The sequence below is a fragment of the Rattus rattus genome, chromosome 7 (genome assembly GCF_011064425.1).
Source record: "Rattus rattus isolate New Zealand chromosome 7, Rrattus_CSIRO_v1, whole genome shotgun sequence".
Classification (NCBI taxonomy): domain Eukaryota; kingdom Metazoa; phylum Chordata; class Mammalia; order Rodentia; family Muridae; genus Rattus; species Rattus rattus.
In genome coordinates this window covers 24,423,072-24,443,162 of record NC_046160.1, presented here as the reverse complement: position 1 = coordinate 24,443,162, position 20,091 = coordinate 24,423,072, and the positions used below count along the sequence as shown (strand labels likewise).

At 45.7% G+C, this 20,091-nt stretch overlaps 1 protein-coding gene across 5 annotated transcripts in view; it reads right to left on the bottom strand.

Moving 5' to 3' along the window:
• The window catches only part of Dtnb (dystrobrevin beta), a 192,794-nt gene that overhangs the window by 5,341 nt on the left and 167,362 nt on the right, over window positions 1–20,091 (bottom strand). The window lies entirely within an intron of this gene.

Genomic DNA, 20,091 nt, shown 5'->3' with positions numbered 1-20,091 from the left:
CAAACCACTGGGGCTGGAGGGATGGCTCAGTGGTTGAGAGCACTGACTGCTCTTCCAGAGGTCCTGAGTTCAATTCCCAGCAACCACATGGTGGCTCATAACCATCTGTACTCTTCTGGTGTGTCTGAAGAGAGTTACAGTGTACTTATATATAATAAATAAATAAATCTTTAAAAAAAACAAACAAACAAACCGCTGGGCAGTGTTGGCACATGCCTTTAATCCCAGCATTCAGAAGGCTGAGGCAGATCTCCGAGTCTGAAGCTATGTTGGTCTACAGGGTGAGGTCAAGCACAGTCAGGAATACACAAAGGTGTCCTGTCTCAAAAAACCCAAATGAACAGAAGAACCTCAAAATTATGGAGCATAATTATTAGACTTAAAACTGCACAATTTCTCAAAAAAAATATAGAAAAAACTTGTGCCCAGGACTTCTTGGATCAAACACAAACCATGGTATGTAAAGGGAAAACTTCCTTCTTTATCATGTGTGTTTGTGTGGAAAGTCTAGAAATGAGCATTAGGTCCTTCTACAATCGCTCCCCATGTAATCTTTTTAAGGAATTATTTATTTTATTTTATGTGTATGGTGTTTTCCCTGTCAGTGTGTGGGTCCATGTACCACATGTGTGCCTGGTGGTGGAGGATCAGTCAGATCTCCTGGAACTGAGGTACAGAGGGTTGTGAGTTACCATGTGGGTGTTTGGATTTGAACCTAGGTCCTCTGGAGAAACAGCTAGTGGTCTTTGTCTTTGTCTTTTTTGATACAGGGTCTCACTGTATAGCCCTGGCTATCCTGGAACTCACTATGTAGACCTGGCTAGCCTTGACGTCACAGAGACCCACCAGCCTCTACTTCTCAAGTGCTGGATCACAGGTGTATGTGCCATGACAACCAGCAAGGCATGGCTCCTAGTCACTGAGCCCTCTCTCCACCCTCTCACCGAAACTGGAGCTCACTGATTACTTTGGCTAGCTGGCCAGCAAACTCCAGAGATATTCTTACTTCTGCATCCTCAGTCCTGGAACTACAAGTGCACGCCACCATGACCTCATTCTTACATGCCAAGTGCTTTACCAACCAGCTATCTTTCCCAGCCCATGATAAATATTTTTTATTAAACATTTTTGACAAAATATTAAGAAGATTTTTGACTCCTCTTATCACAAGAAGTTACTTGTTTATAATGATGGCTCTAGTTAGCCAATACTCTGTGTGTGTGTGTGTGTGTGTGTGTGTGTGTGTGTGTGTGTGTGTGTATTAGATTGGATCCTTTGCAAAGAGATGCAAAATTATTATCTTTGGCTTAAAAAAAAAAAAACCCAAACCAAACAAGCACATTTTGTTCTTCAAAATAAGTCATTAGACTCCATATGGGCAGATAAATTCGAAACTGGATCAATCTAAAGAAATGGAACTAGGGCAGCACTGGGGAGGCAGAGGCAGGTGGATCTCTGTGAGTTTGAGGGCAGCCTGGTCTACAGTGAGTTCCAGGACAGCCAGGGCTATGTAAGAATGACCCTGCCTCAAAAAAGGGTAGGGGTTGGGCACTGGGTGTGCCAATCCTAGAACTTTGGAGGGAGAGGCAGAAGGATCTGGGGGTTGGAGACCAGCTTCAGCTCTACAAGCAGCTTCTATAAAAGACATCTACATGCATGACAACCTATTTCAATAACAACCTAGGACTCCTGTATCCATGTCAGGTAGCTTCAAGGGAGCCAATACCAACAATAAATAATAAAATCATAAAAAGTCAAGTGAACGACAACAAAGGAAAGTGAAAGGATGACACACGCAGAAAGAAAAGGACATATCTAACAAGGGACCTGTACCTAGCAGATGCAAAGAACTCTCCCAATTCAGTCGGGAAAGGACAATCTAATTTTAAAATGGGCGAAAATCAAGCACGCCACTGTCTAAAGATACAAAAGAGTCCAAGAGGCAGGAAACGGACCCTAATTAGACACTAGGGAAGGACATGAAGGGCACAATGAGAGACCACTTCACGCCCGGTAGGATGAACACTGCGAAGACATAACAAAGTGTGCCGGCAAGAATGTAGAGAAACTGGAATCCTCGGGCACCGCCAGCAGAATGTAAGATGGTGCAGCTGCTTTGCACAACAGCCTGGCAGCTCCTCAAAGGGCAGAGTACCATAAGCCATGGCAGTCTCACTCTCAGGTACATACCCACCCAAGAGAAATGAAAACATGTCTGAACAAAACCTGGTGTCCAGATGTTCACAGGAACATCAACTAACACAGCCAAAGAGTGGAACCAACTCCAATGCTGACTGATGAACACCTTAAATAAAATGTGTTACCTGTACAATGGAATACTACTAGGCAATAAAAAGGAATGGAGGACTGATAACATCTGTGGTAGTTAGGATTTCATTGCTCTGAAGAGACACCGTGATGAAGGCAGCTCTAATAAAGGACAACATTTAATTGGGGGCTGGCTTACAGTTTTAGAGATCTAGTCCATTATTGTCATGGCGGGAAACACGGCTGCTTGTAGGCAGACATGGTGCTGGAGAAGGTGCTGAAAGTTCTATATCTTCATTTGCAGGCAAGCAGGAGACTTTGCCACTCTGGGTGTAGCTTGAGCATAAGAGACCTCAAAGCCTGCTCCCACAGTGACACACTTCCTCCAACAAGGCCACACCTCCTAATAATGCCACTCTCTATGGGCCAAGCATATTCAAACACATGAGTCTATGGGGGCCCTACCATAGATGTCCTACAACATTTTGAGAACATTTTGTTAAGTAAAGGAAGCCATTCACAAACAACATGAGTTCTAAAAATTCCATTTACGTGAAATTCCCAGAATAAGAAAATCATAGACAAACTAACGGTTAGCTAGGCAGGGTGGGGGTTGGGAAGGATGAAGAATGGTGTGAGGCTTCTTTTTGAGACCGATGAAGTTTCTAAAACAGAAGGTAATGACGGCAATACAACTCTGTGGATATCGTTTAAAAAACACTGAATTTTACAGTTAAAAATAGTGAATTTATGTTGGATGTGAGCCAGGAAGAAGGCACAGACTGAAGGAAAACATCCACAAGCTGTATCTGAAGCAGAACAGGGCCTGGAACATACAAAGAACTCTCCTAATTCAGTAATGTGATAAACAATACAACCACATGCCAGGTCCGAAGCGAGAGGGGCACTGCACACACAGTGGACTGCACACACAGTGCAATACACTCTGCTCAGAAACAGTTACAGCTCAAAGGACTGTCAAGGGTGTGTGGACACTCCCCCCACTGCTGCTGAGCCTGAGAAGTTGCAATTTCTTAGACTGTTAAACATAGCCTAACCATCTAACCCAGCAAATTCCACTCCTGAGTACTCTTGAGAAGCAGGAAAACATAAGCCCACCTAAAACAAATGTTCACTGGCAACAATGTAACAATCCCAAGGGGAAACAACCTCCAAAGTCCACTAACCTCAATTAATAAAACGTGACATGACTAAATATTTACAAGTATTTGTGAAATACTCATTTTTGCCAGTTATTAAACATTTTATCATTTCTTACCTTTTTTTAGGGTATGTATCCTTTCTTCCCAGTTACAAGTGAATCCTATTATGGCCAACTAATTTTTTTCTTTTTTAAAATTGAGTGTTTCAGGCTGGAGAGATGGCTCAGTAGTTAAAAGCACTGATTGCTCTTCCAGAGGTCCTGAGTTCAGTTCCCAGCAACCATCTCATGGTTCACAACCATCTGTAATGAGATCTGATGCCCTCTTCTGGTGTGTCTGAAGACAGCTACAGTGTACTGACATACATAAAATAAATAAATAATTCATCAGATCCTATTACAGATGGTTGTGAGTCACCGTGTGGTTGCTGGGATTTGAACTCAGGACATCAGTGCTCTTAACCACTGAGCCATCTCTCCAGCTCCAATAAATAATTCTTAAAGAAATAAATTGAGTATTTAATAAATGCATATAATGTGTTTTGATCAAATCCACTCCTGATCCTTTTCCTCCAATCTTTCCCCCAGCTCACCCCATCGACAGTCCCTCCAAATTTCATGTGCTTAAAAAAAGTCCTTAATCCACCTTGTGGGTATTGGACTATCTACTGGAGCACAGGTAGTTTTTCAGAGGTGGCATCCCTGAGGAGAACTTTCTCTCTTCATCCCGGTACCCATCAATTTTGGCTATTTAATATTTGTAAATTAAAAGTGTTGGGGCAGGGAGTTGAAGAGATGGCTCAGTGGTTAAGGTCCCTGGCTTCTTCTAAAGGATGGGGGTTCTATTTCCAGCATCCATGTGTGGCTCACAATCACCCCTAACTCTAGTTCCAGATCAAAGAAGATCAAACCACCTCTTCAGGCACCAAGAGCACATGGCCCACATACATTCATGCACACACACACAATTGAAAAAAGAAATCTTAAAAATGTTGGGACAGAGCTAGCAGGGGGCCCCGCTGAACCCATGTTTGAGTAGAGTATGAGCGCTTTGACATCCTGGGCAAGTAAGAGACAATGTATGGCTCGTAGATTTACTTGCTTCAGTCCTGCCTGAGAAGGACTGTTCTTGGCTATGGAATGCCATTGGCCTAGGGATGCTAAGGGACCCTTACTCTGTAAGGGTCTAACACAACAACACATAAGTGTGCTGGCAATGTTGCACTGTGTTGACAGGATTGTGCCCTCCCTTGCCAACAGGCTGCACACTCGCACACTGCCTTCTCTTCTCAGGGGCACAATTCCCCTCTGTTGCATGTGACTCCTGACCCATGAATGTCTGCTGGATCCTTGTGGCTGAAAGTCTTCCTGAGACCTGGAGCATGGCTCTTACGTGTCTTCATGCACTCCATCCCTACACCACTGTGCTGGCACGGGGTCTTAGTTTCCCACACTGCCTTCTGTAGGAAAGGAGCCAGGGCAGACAACAACCCCCACTGAGTAACAAATCCATCCGTCACTGGAAAGCCTTTGCGTGAAATTCTCTAACTAGCTAACTAATGTGGTAGCCAGGCCTCAGACGGCCCAAAGTGACCTGCCACCAACATCCCGGAATCATCTCTGGTTCTGGAATGTCTGGGCAAGTGACTCGCTTCTAATGAATCAGACAAATGGCACATAGGCTGATTTTGAGGTCATGTTATAAAGGATGGTGGCTGTAGCCTGGGTGACCTTTGGCTGGAGCCTTGTTGGAGCCTCTGCAGGTTCCTGTCCATAGCGGTTGTGGTATGAGTGGTGTTATTTCCTCTCCCCTGCTTTTCTCCTTTCTGCTTTTCTGAGACAGTCTGACATGGCACAGGCCGGAGGGATTACAGGCACCATCACACCTGGTGACATGTTTTTATAAGCCACAGTTTTGGGATGACACTGTGTGGCAATAAATAATCCATGCACCAAACTTACTGTGGCTTTGTTTTTGTTTTTGAAGAAACTACTTTAATAGAGTAATCACAGTTGGAATTTGGTTGACAAAGTGAGCAGATGGATTTGGGAGGGGGAGACTAGAACCAGCGGCCCCCAAAACAGGCTGAGGGACCCCAGAAAGAGGTCCTTGAGAGGGAAGAGGACAAGAAAAGGTAACCAGGAAAGTATCTCCCTAATGTGAGAAACAGAGAACCCTGAGTCCAATAGCCTGTTTCCAGCACCCTGTAGCATGGCTCTACACCCAAAGAAGGGAAGTTGTAGGCTCTGAGAGGCACTCCCAGCTCCTCCCAGGTGAACACAGAGGGAGGCAGAGTGGGTCAATGACAAGGATTGGAAATAAAAGTTAGATCTTTACCTAAGCACTGCATCTTGGCCAAGTAGCCCTTGCTCACCTTGAGTAGAAACCCTTGTCAGAGAAGAATGTGCTCCTCTATAACCATCCCTGTCTCAAGGCCAACTGATGACATGTTTTGTTTACAGCTAACGTTCCTCACACATCCAGCCAATACCAGAGATGCTATGTACAGAGGTCCTGAAGAAGCGAAGCACAGAGAACGGACTGCCCTGCATGGTACAGGACTAGCTTTGGAAAAGTAGTCGGAGGAAAGGGCCTTCTGATCATGTGATGCACGCTGGGTGCGTGGTGCACAGTGGGACAGTGAGTGACCCCCTTGACCTGCTATATAGCACTCTCCTTGCAGGTACTAGCAGGCTGAAGCCAGGAGAACCCAGCTGTGGGACTGCAGTACAGTATCCTAGCACCTTGTCTCAGCAGCAGGACATGGCCAAGGCAATTCCTCTCCACAGGGACTGCCTGCCTCTCCGTTAAGAGCAACTGGTCCAGAGTCAGCAGCAGCACAGTGGGTAGCTGGAGGCGCTAGGGAATCTGAGAGCAAAGCAAAAATCCTCAGAAAAAGTAGAAGAGTTAGTGGGATCTTATTACCACAGTCCTGAGGTCAGAAGGAACGTGACTCAGTCAAGCCTTCACAGGACCGAAGCTAACTTTGGTTTCCCCTGGTTCCCTTTCGTAGGAGTGAAATCTAGGCCCCCTACCATTGTGCCAAAATCTCGGCCAGTACTGTGATTTTTGTATAGGAGAATCAATTTCATTTCCAGCAGGCACAAGGAATGTAAGGAGAGGAGAATGCAGATGATGACTTAGCCCCTTATCTAGAACACAGATCAAACACTGGAGCCAAAGCAGGTACCGAGAATGCCAGGGAAGGTGAGCTGAGGACAGCAATCCCTCCCCAGAGCAAAGAGAACTCAGACAGAGGCAGACAGACGGCCAGAGGACCAGCTGCAGAGAGAAAAGAGCACTGTCTTTAGTTAAAACTACCAGGGCACAGCTCTTGGCTCTCTTTAGGCATCCCCAGTGTGGTGCTGGCACACAGTAGGGACTCCATAAATAGCACTTCTTTTCCATCCCTTCCATATGGAACAGGTAAGATTTTTTTTTTTAAAATCTTTTTGGTACATATCAAGTAGTCAAGTCCAAAGAGGTCCGTAAAAAGTGTAATGTTGACAGCAAGCCCTGCCCTCCTCACACCCCCCACCTCCCTGCCAGGCTGTTATCATGGCAACAGGACGGAGGACATTTCAGTCTCCATCTCTTTCCTGACTCGTGGATACCTGCCAGGCAGCAGATGGCCTGTGTGGACGATTACCTTCACTTTGCCGCAGTGTATTTAAATTAAACAAACTGGCCTCTTTGCTGCCGGTTGTCAGGTGCCTTGTCAGAAAAACAAAAACAAAATCTAGGGAGAAAGGAGCTGTAAGTCTGAAATGTAGGCAAGGCAACTGTAGTTGTATGGAGAGTGGGAGCAGATAAAGACTGGGCCCAGATCATTCCCCCTCAGAGAACAGGTAAAAACATCGCACGCCATTCTCAGCTGTGCTGGCGCTGTGCGGGGAGGGTGCAGCTGCGCCACTAACCACTAACCATGGAGAGAGGGTGGGCCGTCTCCACTGCAGTCAGCCCTGCCGCAGGAGGAGAAAATAACCACCTCATCCAGGAGTCAGGACTGGGCAAGGGAGCCACACTGCATGCATAACAAGGGAGCAGGGGCGAGGAAGGACCAGCCTCAGTAGGAGAGGCAGCTGGAGAGACTCCCCCTGGGCTGAACGGAAGCAGGGAAGGAGGTGCAGGAACATGCTGCTTCAGCAAGCGTCCATTTGCAAAAACAGGCCAGCATGACCTTTAAAAGACAAACCTGGCTCCCAGACACCTAGAGTTCTGAGACGTTCTATGATGTTGCTTGGCTCTGAGAAGACGTATCTATCTATGCATATCTGATGGAAGGATAACGCTCCCAACAGGTCTGCACGTGGTCCCTCTGCAGAGAACTGACCCCTGTCTGTTCCTGCGCCATGATGGGAATGGAAACTCAGAACTGGTATATGACCAGTCTCTCACTGCGAAGGCTGGTGGGGTCTTCTGGGACTGCCAATATTCTATAAGCGAATCAACAGTGTTGGCAGGCGGTAATAGTGCGTATTTGGCTTTCAATCATCACGATTTTGTCTCTGTCTGAATCACGCCCTGGTACGTAGAAGCTAGGACTGACTTCTGGATTCAAAAGGGTAGAAGGCAAGGTGTTCACTTATCTTTCTTGGTGGACGGAAGAAAGCATATTGAGTTTCTGGAACAAAGCACAAACTTACTATGACTTACAATAAACTCAAAGAACAAAAGATATTTAAATTGGTATTTAAATTTTTAGTTGGGAAAGTTCATGCATTCATTCTAAGGCTAGAATTCCTCCTGTCTTTCCCTGGGTTGGATACCCCCATGTAAGATGGTCTCTCCACTGGGTACCCCGGTGTAGGATTTCAAAACCAATTCCCAGAAAAATGGTCAGAAACCTCACTAAGAGAAAACTGTCCTGTGGACCATACCAGATCCTCAAGTTGCACATAAGAAGCAAAACTGGATAGGACTGGAGGACGTGGTTGTATTGCAAAGCTAGGTCAGTGAGAGGGTGGGTGGGAGCTCAGGCTTACGTACTCTAGACTGAGATTCTATATGGAAGACAATACCTTGTTCAATAACCCTCCTCCTGGGGATGAAGAATGACTTTGTGGCTGAGAGCATACGCCCCTCTTCTGTCTTCTGGAGGACCAGAGCACAGTGCTCCACACATTAGAGCTGGTGGTAATTCCACATCCAAGTTTACCTGGATAGCCCAGCTTTCCCACTGGAGTTTTAGCTGCACACAGTTCTAGGTACCTAGTAGGTCGTTTTCCGTGACTGTTTGGTTAGTCAAGAACATGACAACCAGATTACACCTAATACTCTGTCTCCACCGTTCTCTTGGCCTTTATTTTTCCCAGTCTCTGGGGTTCTAAACCAAGAAGCCATGGCTCACTCTGCCTTTTCTTTAGATTTTTAAAAATGATATCTGGATGGTAGGTAGCATTCTGGAGAGAGTGTGCCCTAGAATTCAACGCTCTTCCCATGGAGGTAGGGAGGACTTCTCTAGTCTGGTACGTGAAGAGTTTCCTGGAGAGCCTGGGGGACAGTTTTCATATCACATACATAATACGGTCGGGAGAACAAAATACAGAAATACAGGCTCGGATGGAAATAAGATAGAAGAAAGTCTCTTAGCTTGTCTCTTATGGAATGATGAAAACAAGGGAACGCCCCTCAGATCCAAGAACTATTTCTCCTTCCTAATCACTCTCACCGAAAACTTCTTGCTGGTGTTCAAGCAGCTCTATGAGAACATAATTATATTTCCTCTTTTTACGAAATGAAACCAAAACCAAAACAAGGAACTGCCGTGGGTCCTGCAGTGGGTATGGGAGCAAGACTGATAAGCACCCTGGGTAGACTTCCACACGCCATCTGCAGGCCACTGGATCCAGCCGACAGTCTGTGCATGTGTGCAGAGGCTGGGACCCAGGGTAAAGGCTGTGGGTTGTCTTGAAGTACATCAACTTACCAATTCACCAAAAGCTATGCCTTTGCAGACTTAGGAGGGCAGGAGTGTAGTTAAGGCTCAGGATGACGACGATCTGGCTTGTATTTCCATATTTTAGGCATTGTGTCAGACAAAGTTACATTCCTATTAACCAGAGAATGACGTCCTTACTATTTGAGAATGGAATTTGTGTTGGCTTCTTTTTTATCCTCTAAGAGACTGAGCCCATCACCTCTGCTGTGGGTAGTGGAGCTCTGAGTCAGTGTAACTCCTGGCTGTGTTGGAAGTAGAGCCAGGTTTCTGTTATGGGGAGAGAAACATGGGAGCTGTATGAGTGGAGCATAGAAATCCTTCATGGCTGGACCCCTGGTCATGGACAGCTTTTCTTATTGAGCCTTACGAGACCCAGAAGTGATAGGATGTGATATGCTGAGTCAGTGGAGGCGGGGGTGGGGGGGTGGGGAACGCAGGTCTGAGATGCCTCCTAAGGGAACTGAGATGTTAAGTCTTTCCAGACTAGGAATGATCTGGACTGTGGCAGTTCTGGAGTCAAGTGTCTAGGTGAACACAGTCACTGCTATCTATCTATCTATCTATCTATCTATCTATCTATCTATCCATCCATCCATCTATCCACCCACCCTTCATCCATCCATCTATCTATCTATCCACCTACCTATCTGTCTATCTATTTATAGAGTCTCTCTATATACTCCTGGGTGTCCTGAAACTTGCTCTGTAGACCAGGCTGGCCTCTAACTCATGGAGATCCACCTGCCTCTGCCTCCTGAGTGCTGGGATTAAAGGTGTGTGTCACCACACAAAGCTGAAATTCGTTTTTCTGATTCCTTGTTGTAAAGAGGATTTCTGAGTCACAACTTAGTCTCCTGAATGGATCTGCCTATTACTTGAGAGTGGCTGGACCAGAGAGTAGCTGCTACAGGCACTTGAACTGGTCATGTTCCTCACGATTAATACAATGATTAACTCGTGCAGTCTTCTGGTTAATGGTGGTTTTCCCTCAGCAAATATTTATTGAGTATCTGCAGTGCAGCAGGCTGGGCCAGAGCCTGGAAATACAACAGTGATGAGAGCTGGCAAGGTCCTTTAATTATAGACTCATGGTGGTTCTGGGCACGATTAACCCTAAATCGGCCGACCCAGCCAAATGAGCTTCTTAAACTACAGGGTAAACCGTAGGGTGAGCAGTCTGATCTGAAGAAGCCTTGTGGTTCTCCCTTAATTAGAACCTTTGTATCTGAGGAAAGAGAAGGAGAGGGAGTTGGGCAGAGTTGAGACAGAGGACTGTTAGGGAAGATCAGTCAAGGTGCTGAGAAGAGTGGCTGAGGCCGAGGCGAGCCCTAGCCTCAGCGAGATGTGCATATCCATTTACTCACTTATTTTCAGTGCTTAGGATGGAACACAAGGCCTCATATATGTTAAGGATGGCCACACCTCTGACCTCCCACATAAAAAGTCGGAAATAACAGTACTAATACCCATTATTCTCAAGTTCTTGAAAAGTCAAAATAACTATAATACTGTGCTATAACAAGAATGAATTTGGTCTTCTGTCCTAGGTTCAGTCACAGGACCTTCTAAAAACCTTTAGACTCACCAGAAAATTAAGAGTATATGTATGCTAAGGCTGCTTTCAGAAAAGGAGCTGTTTGCCAGAAAGCCCACGGCATGATTCAGTGTTAGGCCGCGCTGCCCTCTCCAGACCTCTGAGGAAGAATAGAGATGAAGTTAATTACCAACGGCCAGTGACTGGATCAATTGTCCCTGTGAAGCAGTACCTAATCATCCTGAATGGAGCGGTGAATGAACACATTTACCTGCCGGGGGCGGGGGAGGGGGCGGTGTCCCCAGTGCAGGGAGAGAACTCCTGTACGGGGCACCTTCTAGAGCTTGCCTTACGCACCTCTTCATCTACCCACATGTTTGCATCTTTTACGACCTCCTTCAGATTAAATTGGTAAGAACAGGGCTGGAGAGATGGTTCAGTGGTTAGAGCACTGACTGCTATTCCTGAGGTCCTGAGTTCAAATCCCAGCAACCACATGGTGGCTCACAACCATCTGTAATGGGATCTTCTGGTGTGTCTGAAGACAGCTACAGTGTACTTAGATATAATAAATAAAAAAATTTTTTTTAAATTGGTAAGAATGAAGAAGAGGTTCTCTCAGTGGTGCAAGCCATTATTGCAAATGATCAAACTTGAGGAAGATGAAATAATTTTCAGTCAAATTAGACAGAAGTGCAGGCAACTGGAACCCTAGTACTTACAATTGGTATCTCAAGTCAGGGTCAGTCTTGTGAGGTGAGCCCTTAACCCAAGCTTTGGTGTTACATCCAGTTAGTGTCATAAACAGTTAAATGTCAGCACCTGGTGTCTAGAGTAAACTGGAAAACTGTTTGGGGCAAAACCCCACATATTTAGTGTCTGGAGTGTTCTCTGAGCAGAATCTTAATAGTAGTTACATTAACCCTTGTAGGGGTTAGAGAGATGGCTCAGTGGTTAAGTGGTTCTTCCAGAGGACACATCAGGTGGGTCACAACTAACCTGTGACTCCAGTTCCGGGGACCTGACATCTTTTGGCCTCTCTGTCCCACCCCTCACCCCAAAGTAACTCTTCATTTAAAAGGTTTTGTTTTCATGCTCAACAATGGCACGGGCTACAGAAGGTTTGGGTCTAAAGACTTACAATCTTGCAATCTTTTCATCTTACAAATGTGACCGTGGGCGAGTCCAGTGTAGCCCTGTGGGGTGGACAGGAGGTTTCCCCATCTAGATAGACACAATCCTGTCAGACTGTAAGGACCAGGACATGTGCTCAGGCCGTTGGCCATGGAAAATTCATTTTTCGATCTCAAGAGATGGTGATCTCACATAGAATGAAAGGTCACTGGCCAAGTAAGTTGTGCTTGAGTCATGTCTGCTCAAGGATAGCTGATTATTCAGTCAGTTAAGTGTTTGAGCCAGCATTTCATATAGCCCATGCTGTCCTTGAACTTTTCACTTAACCTAGGATGACCTCGAACTCCTGATCTTTCTTCTTCTACTTCCCAAGTGGTAGGGTCATGTCCACCACAGCTAGGACAGCATTGAATTAGTCTCATAGGCTGGCAGTTCCTATTTCACAGATTTTATGTTATTTCATAACATTTGAAGAGAATGTAACATTCACATAAGTTCTGCTGCTGCCCTCTGCCCTCTTCCCTGGCAGGGAGGAGGGTCCCTCCAAGTCATGGATCCTGGCCACACTCAGAGACATCAGCAAGTGCTAGTGAGGAGGCTTAGGAGTGAACTCCTAGAAAGTGCTGTCACTCTGCGATGAGCTTCCGGGAACAGGAACGCAGAGGAGGAGGGCACTGGCGGTCAGCGGTGCCTACAGATGAAATGACACCTGTCTCAGTAGCTGGCCACGATGCATGACGGAAAGAGACTGTCAGAGACGTGGGTAGGAACCCAGTCACTCACTCTTCCTCTTTCAGTCAACTGTGGCCATACGACTCGCTTTGATCAATGAAGGGAATGGAAGTGACTAAGTTGTCACTTCCTGGTAAAAACGTTTTGAGAGCTGGGTTTGATTTTCCGTCTTCCTGTTTTGCTCAGGTAAATGTGCCTAAGATGGGGAAGTGACATTCGATTAAAAAAAACTCTGTATGAGTCAGGGAAACAAGCCAACCATACAAAGCAAGAACAAACCCAAGCACACTTCCTACATTACGCCCATGTGACTCCCAGGCTGTTAGCCAGGCTTCTTCTCTCACTGCCAGTCTCTCAGCATTGCTTTTGCCTCTGCCGCTCATTACCAATGCTCTCCCAGCTGAAGCTCTTCATATTATAAAATCTTTAACACCTTAATTTTATTAATTAAGTCATCAATAAAATCTAATACATTAATCCATATTTCTGAGAAAGGTGGGTAAATGTTTCTTATTTTGCTTTATGCATATAGATATATACAGCCCGCATGCGTGTGCTCCATGTGCATGCAGTACTCTGGGTAGCCAGAGGGCACTGGAATCCCCGGGACTGGGGTTACAAACTCATGAGGGTGCTATGTGCATGTCAGGGATCAAACCTCAGTCCTCGGGAAGAGTGGCCAGTGTTCTTAACTGCTGAGCCATTTCTCTAGGCCCAAAGACGAGTCATTTTTAAATTAAATGTTTTATACTTCCTTATAAAATTGGCATTTTATATTTCTCTCTTGAACTTAGTTTATCCAAGGTTATTATTAAGGACAAGTCCTTGATTTTCTTATGTAGGCGAACAGCTATGAAGCAAAACAAACACCAAGTGTCCCTAAACATCATTAATTAACTAATACTTGCGCCATTCAAAACACCCTGAGGCACCTGCTTTCCAAGCCCCCGAGGGCTCAGAGCAGGGAAAAAATCACTATTTTGTCAGGAAGGGTGGTGGAGACAGAGCCTGTTCGATACCATAGGATATCTACAGTTATCCAAGCAACTCTCTGCTTTCATGCAAAGTCATTCAGAACACATTACTTGGACCTGAGGTCACCCCCACCACCTAGAAAGTTGTTTCAGGCAATTAAGGTCACTTAAGACACAAAACTAGGAGAAAATAAAAGAACATGAAAATGCAATGATAGTCTGGCTAATCATGCGTATTTAAACAAGCAAAGATTTAAAAAAAAAAAAAAAAGCTTGGGTTTACAGTCAGAACATGCTCCCCGAGGTAAACAGGACCCAGACTTGGGCCACTGCACCCTGCCACGGAGGGACACTTCTGAGGGTTTTACTCATCACCAACTCCTCAGAGGTCAGTGGTGATGGGGGAAGGAAGGGAGGGGAGGGGAGGGCAGTGGGGGCAACGTCTAGCAGAGCAGAGGAGCATGCAGAGGTGGGAGGGGTCAGGGAGGCTGATGTCCACTTACTGCCTGTTTTTGCTCTTCCTCCTAGAGGTGTGCAGATGGGAAGAGGCAGAAGAGAAAAAGACATTAATGTCCGTCACCACATACACTGGGAAGAGAGGACAGGAGAAAGCGGGCAAACCTGGCCAAGCATAGGTCTGGAGATCAATGAGCTGATTCTCCAGAAGAGACCCAGTGGATACAGTAAATGGCAGTCCTCGGTCCCAACCACATATTGACATACTGATGACTTCCAGAGAACCTTAGAAACCATTTAGTTCATCTTCTACTTCTTCAATATAGGTCAAGAGGCCTGCCTGGAGGGCCTGCCCAGCCTACCGCTACTTAAGGTAAACCAAAAGAGAGAGTTTAACTGAATCCGAATTATCTATCATTCTAGCTCATTCCCAGTATTCCCTTATGTTTAGGTCTGTATTCCTACGGCAGCTGTTCCTGAGGTGTGGACCATCAAATCAACATCAGTATCACCTGGCAACTTGTCAGTGCTGGACATTTTAGGCCCCACCTGAGATCCACATTTCAACGCTTTGGTGGGAGTGGGGACACCCAAAATGCATCCCAAGGGTTCTGTTTGAGACCCACTGTTTTAGCATCCTAATGGTGCCCACGGTGCTTTTCTTCTTTCCGGTCTCTTTCACCAGTAACCAAGCTGACGCCACCCCAGTCCGCTTGCTTTCAAGCTGCTTGTGGTTTCCTTCAGGGCTGCACATACATGCCCTTTCCTCAGTGAACCGGAAACCACTTCAGGACCTGAGGCCTTTCAGGAAAGAACTCCAGGGGCCGGGATATAAATTGGTTGGTAGGGTGCTTGCCTCGTTGCGTGAAGCCCTTGGTTTGATCTCCTGCACGACATACACCAGGTATGGTAGCTCATGACTGTAATTTTGGCACTAGGGAGATTGAGACCGGAGGACGAGGAGTTCAAGGCTATCTTGGCCATACAGAGTTAAATGGCAAACTGGGATACATGAGATCATGTCACAACAAAAACAAATATAAAACACAAACCCCAAGGTGGAGGAGGGGTTAAGAACTTTAGAGCTAGGCGCTGTGGCACATCCAAGTAAACCTAGCACGAGGACGGCAGAGGCGATAGGACGCCTCACGTCAAGCTGCATTCTAACGACGGCTTGGGCTACAGGACGAGGCCCTGTCTGAGGGAAGGAGAGAATAGAATCCTCATGATCAGTTCTTCTACAGTATTCTGACACAGGACTATTTAGTAGTTCTCATGGATAAGGCACTGGAAAGAAAGACAGGCTTCCCTTTTGTAACCTTACAGTAAGGCTAGGTAGGGCAGACCATGCCAACTGTAGTTGACGGAAGAACATAGTACCAGGCACAGTAGAAAAAGATGAAGTAAAGATAAACCTTTTGAGTTTCTCCTGTCTTGGTCCTGTGCCTGTCTTTCTGATCTCTTTGCTTTTACTTTCTGTGCCTCACCATAGGTAACTGTGGTCAAGAAGCCTCCATAGTGCCCCAGTGTGTGGTGTGTGTGTGTGTGTGTGTGTGTGTGTGTGTGTGTGTGTATCAATGTATGTCTGTGACAGCTCTGCCTATGTATGCTCTTAAGGGGTCTGAAGGTCTGTGTGTGAGGACAGAGTGATCTGCAAAGGAACTACACAAAGGAGATGGGGAAATCTAGAGAATAGTTTTTATTCCTGCAAGGAAGAGAGAGAGAGAGAGAGAGAGAGAGAGAGAGAGAGAGAGAGAGAGAGAGAGAGAGAGAGAGAGAGAGCTTGAAACTCAATGAATGAGCACCAAGAAATCCCTTGAGGCCCCAGTTTAACCAAAGAAGGAGTTCTTTTGCTGAAAGCCAGTTGCTAGCACTGGGACTTACCTGCCCCCACCCCATCCCACCCACCCCCACAGTAGCCAGACAGAGGCCCTGAGCACTGTCTGGGCCACTTGGGAAGTCAGAGACTTCCTGTCACACTTGCAGCATGGAGGACTAAGCTGCAGCTTAGAAGGATGCTTCTCTGAGACAAGCACACCGCCAACTCTCCCTGGGCAAGGACACTGCCACAAGGGACATACAGTGCGATTTTAAAATACATACAGTGTCACTCCTTGCTGAAATAGAAAGTGAGACTGGCTGAGCACCAGGGGGGCAGGGGGAGGAGGAGCTTTGCTAGCTAAGCTCAAGACTAGCAGAGTCTACGTGGTGAAGGCCTGGCGAGCTCCAGGACAGCCCTGTTTACATAGTGAGACTGGGGGGGGCAATCCTCACAGGCGAAATCCTGGCTGTACTGAGAATCTAAGTATTACCTTGTACCTCAGGTTGGGTATTGAAGATAGCAGGGCTCTGGCTTAACAGGATGGGAAGCTGAATTCTCAGTGCTTGGGAGGCTCAGGTAAGAGGGCTATCTCAAGGTCAGGCTTGAGAGAAAATAAATAGAATGAAGCATGGGACTTTCAGAAACAGAATTTCAAGACCACACCATGTTCACTCTGCTGTGTATCTTGTCCCATCACATGACACTGTTATGACTTGTCATGGTAACATGGGTCAGGCTAGAATAAGTTCTCAGTACTGAGGAGGCCTCCTAGTTGAGAGAGTTCAGATTTGGGCAAAGTGTTCCCTAGGTTGGGTGTTGTACAAACTCACAAAAGCTAATCACATAGAGCCTTTAAGGCTCTGTCAGCACAGAAAAAGGTCAGATAAAAGGTCTGAGAACATTTTGCATCAGTCGGCTAAGGCTGGTCAGCCTGCACTGATGAAGAGAGATAGTACTAATCTGATTTAAAGGGGCCAAAACATCTCAGTTATGAGGCACAAATCTAGACGGATTAGGGTCCCTAATATCACAGAGTCCCTTCCATATGGTGGAAGTAGTAATGGCCCAGTTACTGCAATCATCTACAAAGAGACTGACGGGAGCGGACAGGAGCGGGTGATGCCTGCAACCCTAGAACTCTGAGATGCCAAGGCCGAAGGATCATGAGTTCAAAGCCAGCCTGGAGACACAGGTAAGTTCTATGGCAGTCTGTGTGAAAATCCAATGCAGAAGCAATATCAGGAAAAAATTAAAATAAGGTAAAAATGTTGGAAAAAGAGTTAGAAACTGAAATACTGACATACAATTACTCATAGATTGAAGAAGTAGCTTGAGACAGAGGTTAGTATTGAGAAATCAAGAAAAACTATAAAGAAAGTATGTAGAGAAACTAAGCTCAAGACTAGCAGAGTCTACATGGTAAAGTGTCAGATGACATTGTATCATTAAAAGCAAAAAACAAGAAGATTGCTGACACTTCTAGGTAACAGGGACTGGGTCTAGTCATTATTCATCAAATATTTAGCATGATATTTAGAAACCTGAAAATATATGTAAATAGGATAATAATATTTATTATAATTTATATTAATAATGTATTAATTTAATAATCTTTCTTATTTTGAGAAAAGGTGTCTCACTATGTAGACCAGGTTGGCTTTGAACTCATAGAGATTCCCAGCCTCTGCCTCCCAAGTACTGGGATTAAAGGCAAGTGCCACCATATCTGGCCTATGATTGATTTTTTATTTATGTATATGTGTGCGTACTTGCTTGTCTTACATGCACCATGTACATACAGGTGTCCCCAGAGAGCCAGAAGAGAGCATGGTGGTGGACAATAACCCCAGCACTGAGAGGCAGAGGCAGCAGATCTCTTATGAGTTCCAAGCTAGCTAAGGTACACAGTAAGACGCTGCCTCCAAAAAAAAAAAAAAAAAAGTAAAGTGTGGTAGCCTGAATAAACTTGGCCCATGGGAAGTGCTACTATTAGGAGGTGTGGCCTTGTTGAAGTAGGCGTGGCCTTGTTGGAGGAAGTACAGCACTGTGGGGGTGGGCTTTGAGGTCCTATGTTCAAGCTCTGCCCAGTGTGGAAGATGCTTTCCTGCTGGCTGCCCCGGCAAGCCAGTTTCCTCCTGGTTGCCTTAGACACAAAACGTAGAACTCTTGGCTCATCCAGCACCATGTGTGGCTGCATGTTTCCAGCCATGATGATAATGGATTGAACCTTTGAAACCTTAAGTAAGGGTTGTCTTGGTCATGATGTCTCTTCACAGCAATGGAAACCCTAACTAAAAATCAAAGTAAACCAAAAATCACAGCTGGGTAGTTTCCCATTCATACATGGCTAACATCTGGGAGCCCTTCCCTGAAAGCGGCTGACACAGGCAAGGGGAGGGCATGCCCACATCATCTCCCGGCCTACCAGTGTGCCAATTCCACATGGTGGAGCTTTCAACACCTCGCAAGGCACAAGGTATCACAGGAGACGAGTGTTTGTGTGCACAGCTGCTGTTGTGAGCAGGGGGTGGGGCCACCGAGTGGAATATCTAACAACCACTCAAGGGAGCTGGACTGACTAGGTTTCTGTATAAAGTTTTCTTGAAATTAGACTCACCTGCACATAAAATAGTTCTGAGAGGAAATCTGTAATAAGGTCTATGCAGAAACACGTCTGTCCATGTAAAATAAACCAAAGAGCAGGACCAAGCAAGGGAAAAAAAAAAAAAAAACTCAGCCCAAGATTAAAAGAAGTAATTGCTTGAGGAAGTAAAGCATCAGTTTCCAATATAAATATGAAACTTCTGCCAGGCGCCAGGACTCACTGGCTTTATTATTACCAAGGGGCGGGCTCAGAATGTGGACACTGAGATGCCTCAGCTACTGCTTTCCTGAGTTGCCACTCCTAGTGGACCCTGGTCACCTAAGGCCTGGCTGATCGATTACATAGGTCTTCTACTATTACCCTTTAGTTTCTTGTTCCTCGAAACTGCCCAGTATTGTCTCAAACTTGATTTTTAAAAACTCTAGTACCTCCTCTTTGTTAGTTTACTCTCTTCCGTCCACTCTGGCTGTTGTGTCTGTACAGTGTGGTGAGGTACAGCCTGGACAGGAAGGACCTTAAACACCAACTCACTGGCAACTATCCTTGAATGTCTGCTCCACAATCCACTGAGCGTTTCTGTTCACTGCTAAGGACATTTGCTGCCAACTATTGCCTGTTTTTGATCTGTGGTAAGGGGCTGTAATATATTTTTCAGTAAGCAGAAAAAGCAAAAATATTTAATCCCTCCCCCTATACACTGACCCTAGAGCGGATGTTCTGACTTTTTCCCTAATGTTGCAGTTACTATCCAGAATCACCGTAAGTAAGCTGGCTTACATGATGTCACCTATGTGTCCACCTGGCTAGGTTAGGGGACACCCACAGAAATGGTTACACCATCCCAGGCATGATCCTGATACTGAAAAGAGCTCAGTCCTGGAGCCAGCAGACCAAGGACAGAAGATCTGCTTTACTAACAGGGAAAGACATCATCCAGACCACAGAGGAACTGGATAAAACTGGAAGGGAAGGAAAACAAGTGTGCTCTCTCTTAGGAGGAGTGGTGTTTATCTATCCTGGAGCTCCCCTGGCTTTGGTCCCTCATACTCTAGGACTTAGGTCAATGACTTAACACCTATTCCTTACAAACAGCCTCTGGACTGGGGTGATACAGTCAATATCGCAGGTTCTCAGGCTTTGAGACACTGGTTTTCCTGTGTCCCCCCAGTAGATCCCTCTGCCTCTGTGATGGAACAAGCTCTTTCCATGATAAATCCCCTTATATAGCTATAAATATTGTGCTGGTATTGTTTTTCTATAAACATCCAAATTCTGTTTGCTACTATACTTCTTATTAAAAAGAGGACACTTGATATTTGTCAAATATTTGAAAAGAAACTGTAGCTGGGTGGAGGTGGTGCAGACCTTTAATCCCAGTGCTCAGGAGACAGAGGCAGGCAGATCTCTGATTTGGAGGCCATCCTGGTCTACAGAGTGAGTTCCAGAATAGTCAGGGCTACAC